Source organism: Scyliorhinus torazame, chromosome 4 (genome assembly GCF_047496885.1).
Source record: "Scyliorhinus torazame isolate Kashiwa2021f chromosome 4, sScyTor2.1, whole genome shotgun sequence".
Classification (NCBI taxonomy): domain Eukaryota; kingdom Metazoa; phylum Chordata; class Chondrichthyes; order Carcharhiniformes; family Scyliorhinidae; genus Scyliorhinus; species Scyliorhinus torazame.
This window is the reverse complement of record NC_092710.1, coordinates 253,924,047-253,938,419: the sequence shown is the minus strand read 5'-3', so window position 1 is coordinate 253,938,419 and position 14,373 is coordinate 253,924,047.

The following is a 14,373-nucleotide window of genomic DNA, read 5'->3' as shown; positions in this document are numbered from 1 at the left end:
CCATTTAAAATTCCCCTGACTCTATGCGCAGAGTTCCCGACGGCTGCGAGCAGGTGTGAACGGCGCTGGCATGACTCTGCCGTTTCCGCTCGGCCGTTCGGCCCATCAAGGCCGTAGAATTGGCGGCCTGGCCGCGGACAGTGGCCCGCGACCAGCGCCCCGCCAAATGCGCCGGCGCAAATGGAGTCGGAGGCGGAGAATCGCCTGCTGACGTCGGACTAGCGCCATGGAAAAAATGGCGTGAACAGCGATTCTCCCATATGGCGCGGCATGGGAGAATTGCGCCCCCTTTCTTTTGAAACCATGGGCAGGATTCTCCCAGCCCGGGGCCGGGCCGGAGAATCCCCGCAACTGGGCCATGCCGCCCCGACGCCGGCGCCGCGGAGAATCAGCGTCATTGGTGCCGGTGCGTTTGGCACGGTGCCAGTTGCGGGCCGCTGTACGTGGCCAGGCCGCCGATTCTCGGACCAGGATGGGCCAAGCGCCCGCTCTAAAAAGGCAAAGTCCCGCCGACGCTGTGCACACCTGGTCGCAGCCGGCGGGAACTCTGCGCGCAGGGTCAGGGGGGGGGTGGGTGGCTTGTGGGGCGAGGCAAGAGGGGGTGGGGTTGGGGATGGGAGGGGGGGGCTCCGACCGGCGGGCCGGCCTCTCGCTCCCCCAGCCTATTTCCTTCCAGGCCGGCCCCTGAACTCCCGCGCAATGTTACACCGGGGCCGGCATGTTGAGGGAGACCACTGCGCATGCGCGGGTTGGAGCCGGTGCCACTGCGCATGTGTGGATCCCGCGCCACACAGTTCACGCCGGATGGGAGGCTGGAATGGCGTGAATCGCTCCAGCGCCGTGCTGGCCCCCTGTAGGGGCCAGAATCGGTACTCCCAGCGGCCCGTTCACGTCGTCGTGAAATGCGATGCCGTTTCCAACGCCGTGGACACTCTGCCGCCGAATGGAAGAATCCTGCCCTGTATTCCCAGTTCGAGATTCCCCCCCCCCCACAAGGAGGTCTCTCAGAACCCACCTTTTAAGCTCCCTCAGAAACTTGCATGTTTCAATAAGATCACCTCTGATTCTTTTAAAATCCAATAAGTATTATATATTTGATATCTCAGATCTATGCAGAAAAGGCACTGGTTTTATGTGTGTATCAGGTTTTATTCACAATGCATAACATATTTACTCCAAGCTCAAACTTGCAGCTCTTTACTTTTCCTGTAGCTTAAGCAATCAGGCACAATATGCATTATTAGTAAACAGGCTCACATATTCAAAAGCAGAACAATTGAGCACTAAAAGGGACTCCAGCTCTTTCCACAGGGTGTTCCCATTTCCTAAAGCCACACTCAGGTTTAAACAATCAAGCACCTTGAGCATCAACAGTAAACAGACTCACATAATCAAGTAGAGAATAATTGTACACTACAAGTATATGTTCAACCTGCTCAAGTTTTCCTCCCAGGATTTAGCCTTCTCTGAAGTGCCTCCCATGCAAGTGTGTCCCTCCTTCAGTAAGGTGACCAAACTGGTGCACAGGACTCTCGGTGTAGTCTTACCAATGCCCTGTACAGTTTTATTAGTATCAGTATCAATGAGGTACTACTGGTTGAGGCTAAATCTTTCAGCAAAGTTATTTTGTAGATAATGCATCCCATTAGCTTGCGTTCCTGGGATCCTGGACAAAAATCACCAGTACTCACCTAGAAATAATAGGGATATTTAAGTGATGGGCCCTGGGGCATGATCCCCTGACTGTTTTGTTTAGAAGAAAGCACTATTGCTACCAGTAGACTATTAGTTAATTTCTAGTATATATTTTTAATGCCATAAAAAATGAGTCTGATAAAACAGTTCATTTTCATTGTCAAATTTCTTTGAAGATATGATAACGGCAGTAATTTTGCTGTTGAGTACACAGTGGAATATTTTAATATCATTTCAGTGAGTTACTATGATTATCATAGTTCAAAGAATTTAATGTGATTTTGTGGGAAACAAATTATCACTAAGGTGCTGAGTATCCTGATTCCTGGGGCTTGAAAACAACCTGTTTTAAAATCAGTTACAGGTTATGAGCAGAATTTGATTTATTTTGCAACAGTTGTAAAAATGATATCAGGTGACACTTCATCTTTTAAGCACGCCATATATAAAAGTACTCAAACCTATTTCCCACCATGTTATACCCCAATGGAGTTACCAGGATCAAGACCATACGATTTCCCATCACCTCCCTGGAATCTGAACTTCTCCTTTAAGTGGTTTGGGATTCCCCTTCACAAGAAAAGCCCCAGCTTGTATAAAAACTCCGACCTGGGTGCAGATCAGGAAAGGAGACCCTTAGGGGTCAGGAGGAGTTTTGGTATTGCATTGTATTAAACTTTGTTCATTCATTTCTACTATCGTCTATGTGTTCTGCTTTCCGCGGATTCAACACTTAGTTTTGCAGTGGTTGTATAATTCAAAATCCCAGTGCTAGGGAGAAAACATTTTCAATTAAGTATGTATTGTTACAACAAGAATGAAAAATACATAATTGCCTGGTCCTCAGGATATCCCGAAATTCTTCAGAACTAATGCTTTGCTTTTGAAGTACTGTCAATTCAGGCACAGCAAATTTCTAAGTTCAAAATGAATGGTCAGGCAGAAAGAGGAATGTGATCCAGGGCTACCAGCTTTTCTTTATGTAATTAAATGGGTTTGTCCCACCTCAGCTGACAGACAGGGCTTTAGTTTAATATCTCACCAGAAAATTGTCATTTCCAACATTAAAGCCTTATTTTTAGTATTTTGCTAAAATGTCAGCAGGGATCATGCGGTCAGATCAATTATTGGGGCTTAAATATACAAAACCTCAATCGAAAGATGAGAACACTCTCAATGAAGTAAGTCAAGCTGATATATAAAATAGGAGTAACAGGAATGCTGTGTAGATGGAAAGATCCTTTTGGATCAACAGGAAATTTTGCTTTCAAAAGAATCAACCTTTTTAGTAGCTTCTTCTGTTTGGAATGTGACTGCTGAAGTACCCTGTATGGCTGCCCATCATCAAATAATTTAGGACTGTGGAATAGGAATTAAGCCCTTAATTTGCGTAATAACATGGGGCGAAATTCTCCTACCCGCCCCGTCACATTTCTGCCCCGACCGGCCGGCAGGAGTCTCCGTAACACTGGCCGGTCAATGGGGTTTCCCATTGTGGGGCAGCCCCACACCGTCGGGAAACCCCCGGGCGCCGGCAAAACGGAGACTCCCGCCGGCGGAGAATGACGCCCGAGGTTTATGGGGCGAAATTCTCCGTTATCGGCGGAAACTCCGCCGATCGGCGCAAAAAACGGCGCAAATCCCACTTGCGTCACGTCATAAAAATGGGCCGATAGTCTGCGGCCCGAAATGGGCTAGCAGCGACGTAACGGGATCCGCGCTTGCGCAGTGGTTCACGCCGTGCAGCGTCATACGCGCTGCACGGCGTGACGGCTCATAAGGCCGCGCAGCTCCCCCCCCACCCGACCGGAACAGCCGACCGCAACACCCGACTTGATGGCTGGCCGTCGCTCAGCCCCGAGGTTCGAGTCACGCGATGTGGAGGCGCTCCTGGATGCGGTGGAGCAGAGGAGGGACGCCCTGTATCCCGGGCACGGCCGCAGAGTTGCCCCACGCCACAGCCGGCGTCTGTGGAGGGAGGTGGCAGAGGCCGTCACCGCTGTGGCCCTGACACCACGGACAGGCACCCAGTGCCACAAGAAGGTGAACGACCTCGTCAGAGCAGGCAGGGTGAGCGTCCCCCATATCCCCCATATCCCCTCTCCCCCAAATCCCCCCCTCCCCCATATCCCCCATATCCCCCCTCCCCCATATCCCCCATATTCCCCCCTCCCCCATATCCCCCCCTCCCCCATATCCCCCATATTCCCCCCTCCCCCATATCCCCATATCCCCCCTCCCCCATATCCCCCCTCCCCCATATCCCCCCCTCCCACATATCCACCCTCCCCCATATCCCCCCTCCCCCATATCCCCCATATCCCCCCTCCCCCATATCCCCCCCTCCCCCATATCCCCCCTCCCCCATATCCCCCCTCCCACATATCCCCCATATTCCCCCCTCCCCCATATCCCCCCTCCCCCATATCCCCCATATCCCCCCTCCCCCATATCCCCCATATCCCCCCTCCCCCATATCCCCCATATCCCCCCTCCCCCATATCCCCCCTCCCCCATATCCCCCATATCCCCAAGTGAATCCAGCCCTAACCTTAACCTCTGCAATGCACGCGCAACCGATGGCGTGCATTCATATACCTGCCTAACACTGTTGCCTTTTACCCCTGCCACCACCCCCCCCCCCCCCCCCCCCCAGGAGAAGCGCGCACACAACAATAGGGAGCATGTGAGGACTGGAGGAGGGCCCGCTGATGAGAGGCCACTGACCGTACACGAGGAAAGGGCCCTGGAACTGGCTGGCGGACCTGACGACCGGGAGGTTGCTGATGCAGAGGTCGGGGCCCCACGAGCAAGTGAGCCACCAACAGCCCGTCCCCATATCCCCCCTCCCCTATATCCCCCTCTCCCGTATCACCTGATCACTGCCTGATGTCTAACCATGCATGCTTCATTGTGTATCGCAGGACCAAACGTCCAGGCACCCATCCCCGCAGATGCAGACCGCCCGCAGGATGCCCCTCGGAGACCACGGGAGACGGAGAGACCCGAACCCTCCAGCATGCGACGCCCGCAGGATGCCCCTCGGAGACCACGGGAGACGGAGAGACCTGGAGCAACAGGGAGACGACACCCCCGTCACGTGCGGGAGCGACCACCCAGCGATGAGGGGGGCAGCCACAGGCCCCCGTCACATCCGAGCCAGGACACCACTACCCAGGACACCACTATCCAGGACACCCCTACCCGGGACACCACTACCCAGGACACCCCTACCCGGGACACCACTACCCGGGACAGCACTACCCAGGACACCCCTACCCGGGAAGACGAAATACCGGACAGTGACTCAGAGTGGATGGGTGGAGACGAACCCCCACCCCAAAGTGCCATGGACTCAGAGTGGGACGAAGAGCACGACACAACGCCACTGCTGTCACCAACACCCTCCACCATCGCAGAAACACTCACCACGGTTGGGCACTTTAGTGATGAGGCGTCTGGTACACTCACTGGTGCGCACAACACAGCCGTCCCGGTACAGCAGGTGGAGGTAGGAGCAGCAGAGGGACCGGGCGGTCGGAGGGCAGCCCAGGCCAAGCGAACATCTGCCGCCCAGATGGATCCCGGGTTCCTGCAGTTACCACACCCACACATAGATCCGATGCAACCACCGACACGGAGACGAGCGAATAGGGTGACGGGTGGCTTGCGGCGGCTGCGGTCGCAGGTGGAGGAGTCCACCCGCGTCCAGGAGCTGGGAGTGGTCCCGGTCATGCGTGCCACCCAGGCTGACACCGCACGGGTGGCGTCCGCGGTGGAGGCAATGGGTGCGACGGTGTCAGACATGGGGAACGGTTTGCGAGGCCTGGGGCCTTCCGTGCAGGCGGCGTCTGTGGCCCAGGAAATGGCTGCCCTCTCACAGGAGGCCATGAGCCAGTGCCAGCGCCAGATGGCAGAGGCGCTCAACGCCATAGCCCAGTCTCAGCAGGCCATGGCCCAGTCTCAGCAGGCCATAGCCCAGTCTCTGCAGGCCATGGCCCAGTCTCTGCAGGCCATGGCCCAGTCTCAGCAGGCCATCGCTGAGGGCATCGGCGCCAGTGGCCATGTGCGAGCTGGCGTCGCACTGTCGCAGACAGGGTTCGACAACCCCCTGGGCTCCATGGCTGCAAACCTGCAGACCCCTGTCGATACCAGCACGGGCCTCCAGGACTGGCAGCGCCAGATGTCGGGGGCGCGTCGGATGGCCAGTCCGTTCGCATCCCCCACCCATGTAGAGGCCTGGGGGCCATCGGGCACCCCGAGGGAGGAGGAGGTGGTGTGGTCCATCCCGGCTCCCTCTGTAGGGGAGGTCCCGGTACACCGCGACACCTCGGACTCCCCCCCTTCCGTCCCAGGTGCATCGGGTGGGCAACGGGCAGGACAGGCTGGCAGCTCGCCATCCCAGTCGCCCGGGCCGCAGCCTGGCCCATCTAGGCCAGGACGCCCCAGGAAACGGCCGCCAAAGGGATCCAGTGTCAGAGGGCAGGAATCACAGGAGTCCACCTCCAGTTCTGCTGTACCGTCTGGGGAACCACGTAGACGTAGTCAAAGGGCCCGTAAGGCCAAACAATTAGACACTGAGTAAGTTGGCACGGGTGCAGGGCACAGATGAGTTTTAGGCGCTAGGGCACGTGCATGAACTCCTTTGGTTATTAAAGTCAATGTTACACCTACCGAAGCTGCCTTTATGCTCTGTCCAAAGTGTGCGGGGGTGTCATGTACGTTGAGCGCAAGTGTGTGTGTGAGGGGTGGTCTTACCTCAGCCCCAGGTGAGTCTGCCCCCTTCCCCCTGGGCCGCCATCAACATCCCCCGGGCAGAGGACGGGACCGTGCGCTGCAGTATCACAGCCGCATGCAGGGATGGTCCGGGTGGATGGTGGTACTGTGGCCATGGGTCAGACATAGTCCAACGATGTAGAGCCAGGAGCTCATCGGAGGCGGGCTGTCATCATTCTCCATGGCCTGCGATAGACACGCGTCCACCCGCAACTGGGTGAGCCCGGCCCGTTGTGCCGCCGGTGGATCGGCAATTGGGAGTGGGGGGGTGGTGTGCATGCGGGTGGGGTGTGTGGGGTTGGGGAGGGGGGTGATGGTGCTGGGTGGATGGATGGGTGGGGGGTGTGGGTGGTCGGCTGTTGTCATGGTGTGCGGTCTGTGGCCATACTACCCGATTCCCACGCCCATCTAGTCAGTGAAGCGGGCGTCTATCAGTCTGTCCCGTGCCCGCTGGGCCAGCCGGTAACGGTGGACAGCCACCCGTCTGTGTCTACCCCGTCTGCCCTGACCATTGCCCCCATCCCCCTCATCTGGGGAGGACTGGGCCTCTTCCTGCTGCTCCTCCACTCCGCCCTCCTCTGCCTGCGGCACATCGCCCCTCTGCTGGGCTATGTTGTGCAGGACGCAGCACACCACAATGATGCGGCCGACCCTATCTGACCGATACTGGAGGGCGCCCCCAGAGAGGTCCAGGCACCTGAAACGCATCTTCAGCACGCCAAAGCACCTCTCGATCACTCCCCTTGTCGCTACATGGGCATCATTGTAGCGGTTCTCCGCCTCATTGCGTGGCCTCCGTATAGGCGTCATCAGCCACGATCGCAATGGGTAGCCCCTGTCGCCCAGCAACCAGCCCCTCAGCCGGGGATGGCGTCCCTCGTACATGCCGGGGATGGATGACCGCGACAACACGAATGAGTCGTGTACACTGCCTGGGTAACGGGCGCAGACGTGCAGGATCATCATGCGGTGGTCGCAGACCACCTGTACGTTCATCGAATAGGTCCCCTTCCTATTAGTGAACACGGCCCTGTTATCTGCAGGTGGCCGCACGGCGACGTGCATCCCATCGATCGCGCCCTGGACCATGGGGAACCCGGCAATGGCAGAGAAGCCCACGGCCCGGGCATCTTGGCTGGCCCGGTCCACGGGGAAGCGGATGTAGCGGTGCGCCATGGCATAAAGGGCATCTGTCACTGCCCGGATGCACCGATGCACCGATGTCTGCGATATGCCGGACAGGTCCCCACTCGGTGCCTGGAATGACCCCGTTGCATAAAAGTTCAGGGCCACCGTAACCTTGACGGACACGGGGAGAGGGTGTCCCCCGCCAGTGCCACGCGGTGACAGGTGTGCCAGCAGGTGGCAGATGTGTGCCACGGTTTCCCGGCTCATCCGGAGTCTCCTCCTGCATTCCCGGTCCGTGAGGTCCTGGTATGACTGCCGGGGCCGGTACACACGGGGCGCCCTCGGGTGCCTCCGTTGCCGTGGGGCCGCGACGTCCTCCTCCCCCTCCTCGTCCTGTCGGTCAGGTGTCCCTCCAGCCTGGGCGGCTGCCGCCTGCCCCTCTGCGGCAGCCTGCGCCGCCTCTCTGGCACGCTCCTCCTCCTCCTCCTCCTCCTCCTCCTCCTCATCCAGGGCAACATAGACATGAGCGGCTGCCACCACGGCGGCCAACATCGCTGGATGATCTGAAAACATGACGACCTGGTGGGGGGGAGGGGAACGACGACATGTCATCATTGCCCATATCCCCTCCTCCCCCCAGCCAGGTGGCATGGACCGCATGGGTCCAACTGTTGGAGGCTGGCACCTGGCCAGGTGGACCAACTCATTTGCCCTCCCATCACCCACCCCGGCACGGACCCCCCCCCGCCCCAACCTCCACCCCAGCACGGACCCCCCCCCAACCTCCACCCCGGCACGGACCCCCTCCCCAACCCCCAACCTCCACCCCAGCACGGACCCCCCCCCCCCAACCTCCACCCCGGCACGGACCCCCTCCACAACCCCCAACCTCCACCCCGGCACGGACCCCCCCCCCCCAACCTCCACCCCGGCACGGACCCCCTCCACAACCCCCAACCTCCACCCCGGCACGGACCCCCCCCCCCAACCTCCACCCCGGCACGGACCCCCTCCACAACCCCCAACCTCCACCCCGGCACGGACCCCCTCCACAACCTCCACCCCGGCACGGACCCCCTCCACAACCCCCAACCTCCACCCCGGCACGGACCCCCTCCACAACCTCCACCCCGGCACGGACCCCCTCCACAACCCCCAACCTCCACCCCAGCACGGACCCCCCCCCCCCAACCTCCACCCCGGCACGGACCCCCTCCACAACCCCCAACCTCCACCCCGGCACGGACCCCCTCCACAACCCCCAACCTCCACCCCGGCACGGACCCCCTCCACAACCTCCACCCCGGCACGGACCCCCTCCACAACCCCCAACCTCCACCCCAGCACGGACCCCCCCCCCCCCAACCTCCACCCCGGCACGGACCCCCTCCACAACCCCCAACCTCCACCCCGGCACGGACCCCCTCCACAACCCCCAACCTCCACCCCGGCACGGACCCCCTCCACAACCTCCACCCCGGCACGGACCCCCTCCACAACCCCCAACCTCCACCCCAGCACGGACCCCCCCCCCCCAACCTCCACCCCGGCACGGACCCCCTCCACAACCCCCAACCTCCACCCCGGCACGGACCCCCTCCACAACCCCCAACCTCCACCCCGGCACGGACCCCCTCCACAACCCCCAACCTCCACCCCGGCACGGACCCCCTCCCCAACCCCCAACCTCCACCCCAGCACGGACCCCCCCCCCCCAACCTCCACCCCGGCACGGACCCCCTCCACAACCCCCAACCTCCACCCCGGCACGGACCCCCTCCACAACCTCCACCCCGGCACGGACCCCCTCCCGGCACTCCCCCGGAGCCCAGCCTACTCTAACCACCCCCCCCCCCCCCCGCCGCACACACACACAAGCCGAGACACACCTCTTCTCAGGCAATCAGTCTGCGGCCACGCCATTTCCTGCCCAGAGCCAACCCCCCAGGCCGTCACTCACCTCCTCGCTGGTCGGCGTGAGCCTGGAGCACCGGGTCACGCCGATGAAAAGGAGGTTTGATTGACGTCGACGTGAACGGTCATCACGTCGACGGGACTTCGGCCCATCCGGAAGGGAGAATATCGGCAGGCCGAAAATCGGCTGCCTTGCGCAGGCCCGTGACATTCTCCGCGGCAGCGGCGCCATTAACGCCCCGCCGACTTTTCTCCCTTCGGAGACTTCGGCGGGGGCGGGGGCGGGATTCACGGCGGCCAACGGCCATTCTCCGACCCGGCGGGGGGTCGGAGAATGACGCCCATGACCTGGCACTGATTTGGTGCATGGTGTTGCTCTAAATGTAGTCGTTGTTTTGTTCATGTGTGCCTGCGTAATTTTAGGATGTACCTATGTGGTCCTTTACTGGTGCACCACCCAGTTAAAACTGAGCATAATGTGCAAAATATTTGATCCACTGAGTTAATTGTCTCCCAAAATGGTGCTCAATGTCTGATGTGCATCATGAAATTTGAATTTGCATATTAAATGTTTTTCCGCATGAATCAGGCACATGCTCTGGCCACCTAGTGGTAGGCCCCTCTGCAGATTGCAGCAGCTGGACTGTGGGTGTAAATGGGAGGATAAGCCATTTTGAAGGCATGACTGCTCCATTTACATCAGACAACAGTTAACATCTACCACACTGTGGAATGTCCTTATTTATTTCAGAAATTAATACCACTTGACCAGGAAGTGGTCAAGGATATTCTCCTTTGTGTCTGCGCTGTTTATTACTATTGGTACAAGAAATTTTGCAATTCTACATTATTATCGAATTATGGAATGCTGCCCCACAAGTACAATTAGCCCAACTGATAGTTCTATATTTTTCCTCTTGCAATTTTTTCTCCTTCTTAAAAAATTGACAAACTGAGGTGACTAATGAACTTTGAGAGCTGCCACCTCAAAACACAAAATCAGCCACCAGAAAGTCCCTCCAGGAGATATTGCTGCCTTCCAACTTTTCAGAGTATTTTACTTTCAAATTTTGATGGCCAAATGCATGCAAATCTTTCCACATTACATCACTGGCTATAGCTTCCTTATTAGGTCTGGCAGTTAAATGTTTAGCTTTTTTCATTCACTTGAGATAAGCTAGGCTGGGAACACACCAAGAAATGGAGGAACTATATTGGAAAATATTTAGGTTATGAGGAGAATTTTTAAAAATTATTATGTTTTATTTTTAAGTATCCCTTTTCTCATCATAGATGCTTTTCATTTCCGGATCATCACTTTGACCTTTGGATGAAAGAATAGGCTGATCTTCAAGATCTCCACAGCCTTATCATTGTTAACTTGTGACTAGCCAGTAGGGGGTGCTGATGTATGACCTGATGTAGAATCCCTATTGATCTTCTTTCCCTCCCTTCCATTTACCTCCATTCCTGCTGAGCCTGCTAACCATTACAAGATTGTCATCTTGCACGAGAAGAGTTTGGGGAGGGTATAGTTAGTCAGGTACCCTCTACCCATGGGAGATAGTGCATCTTATGTCATTCGTGACCCTGGGGCCTGTACAGTAAGATCACAGGAGTGCAGCATTATTGCCAACATTGGTGTATTTAGTGATTATAGTTTGGTCCTTAATTGGTTAAAAAGTATGTGGAGGGGGAGGAGAGGGGAAGAAGAGAAATATGAGAAGAATATTCACATATGCACAAGAAATGATAATAAATTAAAATGAAAAATCACAATAGACTGAAGTGAAGAAAAAAAAATCTGAAAGGATGCCTTTTCCAGAGAAGTTGCTGTCTCCTTGCTTGATGACCCTGAGGATATGGCAGTTGTCTTGAAGTCTGTGACCATAAAAAATCATTATCTCTGTGAAATACAGCAATTTGGTAGATAATCAAACAGTGACCGAGGGGCAAAGCTGCCAATCTGAAGGATTATGCTCCATGCTGCTGATTCCGTGTGACCTTCCTCGAAGCCAGCTGTCAGCTTCCTGCACACGCATCCGCTCAGGGCAGATTCATTAGAATATCTTTGGCGTACAGTGATTTGCATAAAACCCCATCTTTCTTAATTAGTACTTCATTTTTCCCTTGACTTATTTCATGGTAAAGTTCAACAATTTTTCTCCTGAAAAAAAAAAGAACAATGTTGAAGAGTGGGAGGGAAATGTGAAACGCAATTAGTTTGGTCGTGATATTTTTTTAAAGTGGCCTCATCCCCTTCATTGGCCCATACAGGTTGAAGATTTAAAGGCGGACAATCCTATTTCCCCTCTGGTATGTCAAACCTTTAGAAAAACTGACATTTTTCAGCCCAGAAGGCTTCTTGGATGAGCAGGAGCAGGCATTGCTGGTGGTCATAAAGACCCTGCTCTCCAATTTCAGCTGTGGTTAAGGTGGAAAGGGTAATTAAGTATGTGATTGGGTGAGGAGCAAAGAGAAGATGCAAATAAAAATAGAAAGAAATAGAGAAATGGTGGGGGCAGGGGCACGGAATGGGAAAGCGGAGGAGAGAGGTGGGGAGCTCTCCTTGGGTCCAGTCACAGATTCCTGAGAAAGTAAACAGTATTGTGGGTTGGAAAATTGGAAAGCCCAGTAGCAAAATGTGTTTTTCTTTACAACCTGGCTCGCTTTTTAAAAGATGAATATGCAACTGGAAAGAAGGAAAGGTGGAAAATAGTCAAGAAAGTTACAGATCTATAAAGCGTTTATAAATTTACGTATATGCTGAATTTTAAGATCATGATGTAACATAACTCTTTATATCACCATGTAACCAGGTTACTGTTAACCTTGGAATATAAATCACCAAATGCTGTATTGATCCAGCACAAGCAATTTTTTTTTTGTGCGTTGCAGATTAAAAATGTGTGTTATGTTTCCGGAGATAATCGCACAAAAGGACAATAAATTCAGCTGAATCTGTTTCTTAAGGAAAGTATTATATTTTCTGAATGAAAATGCCAGGACCACAATCCCTGGGCTGAATCTTCCTGGTTCCATGGAGGCCAGTTAGGAGACGGGATTGTAGGCCAAGTTATAAAAGAGTGTGTCAGGTTGGCTATGTGACATGTCCCTGTCTCCGACTAAAAGATCAACGCAATAGAACTGGGTTGCCAATTAGGCACAAAACTGTCCTAATTAGAGGAAAAGTAATGGCGTCACTGGGGTCCTCCCAATGATAGATGGGCTCCCACTGATGCTGGAACTCATCATTTACCTGGAGGAGGTCGCCCAACAACAGAACGGGGAACCATTTGGGATTTCACTTACTTAAGCACGGATCCATTGGGATGAGACAGCTACAGGCCCGGCTGCAAGTCATCCTGTGGACAGATTCCCCCCTCTAGACTGGCGGCCTGTGAGCTGTTGCCATGCAGGTGCCTCTATCTTGAGGTAATCTCACAACTTCCAACCTGCCACGGCAGCATCCAACTCTCCAGTGGGGCTGCCAGTTGGACATTGCAGTGAGCCTTGCTATTAGGCCTCCTGTTTCCCAGTCTGCTTGCCACCCCCCCCCGCCACCCCCCCCACACACACACACACACATACACACACATGTAATTACATGGGGCTCACAGAGCCAATTCATAATAGGTTGCCTCCAGAAAGATCATCTGGCATCCCACCATGGTCACTTCTGTACCTGACCCTGAATTGAGGCCAACATCGGGACTGTAACTCAACCAGGAAAATTTAGCCTCTTGTATCCCAGTGACTTATTTTAGCAGTAAATTGCAAAGGGCTTGTGACTTTTAGGTCCGCTGACAGGAATACACTTGCTGCAGCCACAGCTGTAAGTAACCCTTAAAATAAATTGGAACTTGTCAAATGAGACTTTTGACCACCAAAATGTGCAGTTACAGAGGATTAGCCCATTCTGTTCTCAGTGACATTTTAATTTGCTACTCTTTGTAGCCTTTCTGAGTAAGGTTGCAATTCTATAGACTGATTTTCTAAGCACACACTAGCAGCATGGTTCCTTGTCAGCAGTGTGTTTGAGGAAAATCAGCCATTTAGTACCGATTTAACTTCGAACTAATACCAGCTTTGTTCTGTGAATTTGTTCCCAGAATAAATTAGATCCAAAATGAACCATACTGGGGATGGCTACGACAGAGGAAACCTCAATCCTATTTCAGCCCAGATCACAAGGGGTATGGGGCGAGGCGCTGGAGTATGATGTTGAGATACAGGATCAGCCGTGATCCTATTGAGTGAGGGAACAGGCTCAAAGGGCCAAATGATGTACCCTGTTCCTATTTTCTATGTTTCTATGAGGGACATTTTAAAAATATATTCCATGGCATCAACCAGTTGCTGGCATTTGCATTTTAAGGTATTGTTCTATACCAATTGTGATTGAACTAGCCAAATTTGATAGAGTTTCTTTGCCGTTTAACACCATGCTTCTTCCAGGTATTTTCTAAAGTCTCCTGAAATTTTAAATTATTTATGTAACAAGATGATATTTCCACACTTCTAAAGTAATCTCAATAGGTAGTAAATAATAGCGGCCTCAAATTTAGAACATTTAAGTGTTTTGTTCCTTAGAATGTTTAAGCTGGATAAGATTAATTGGCTTTAATAAAAGTAAGATTTCAAAGAAGGCCCTGTGGCTGTAGCTAAATGCAGTTGTAAACAAAAATTAAATACATTACAATCATAACGTGTCTATTATCCGCAAAGGCAACAACCTTATAGAGCTATACTGTTCGCAGTGCGTGATTGCAATGGGTTATATCAAGACATACTGGTAATAATCATTAGGCCAATTAGCCCAAGTATTTCAGTCTGACAGTGATTCATTTTCAATTAAAA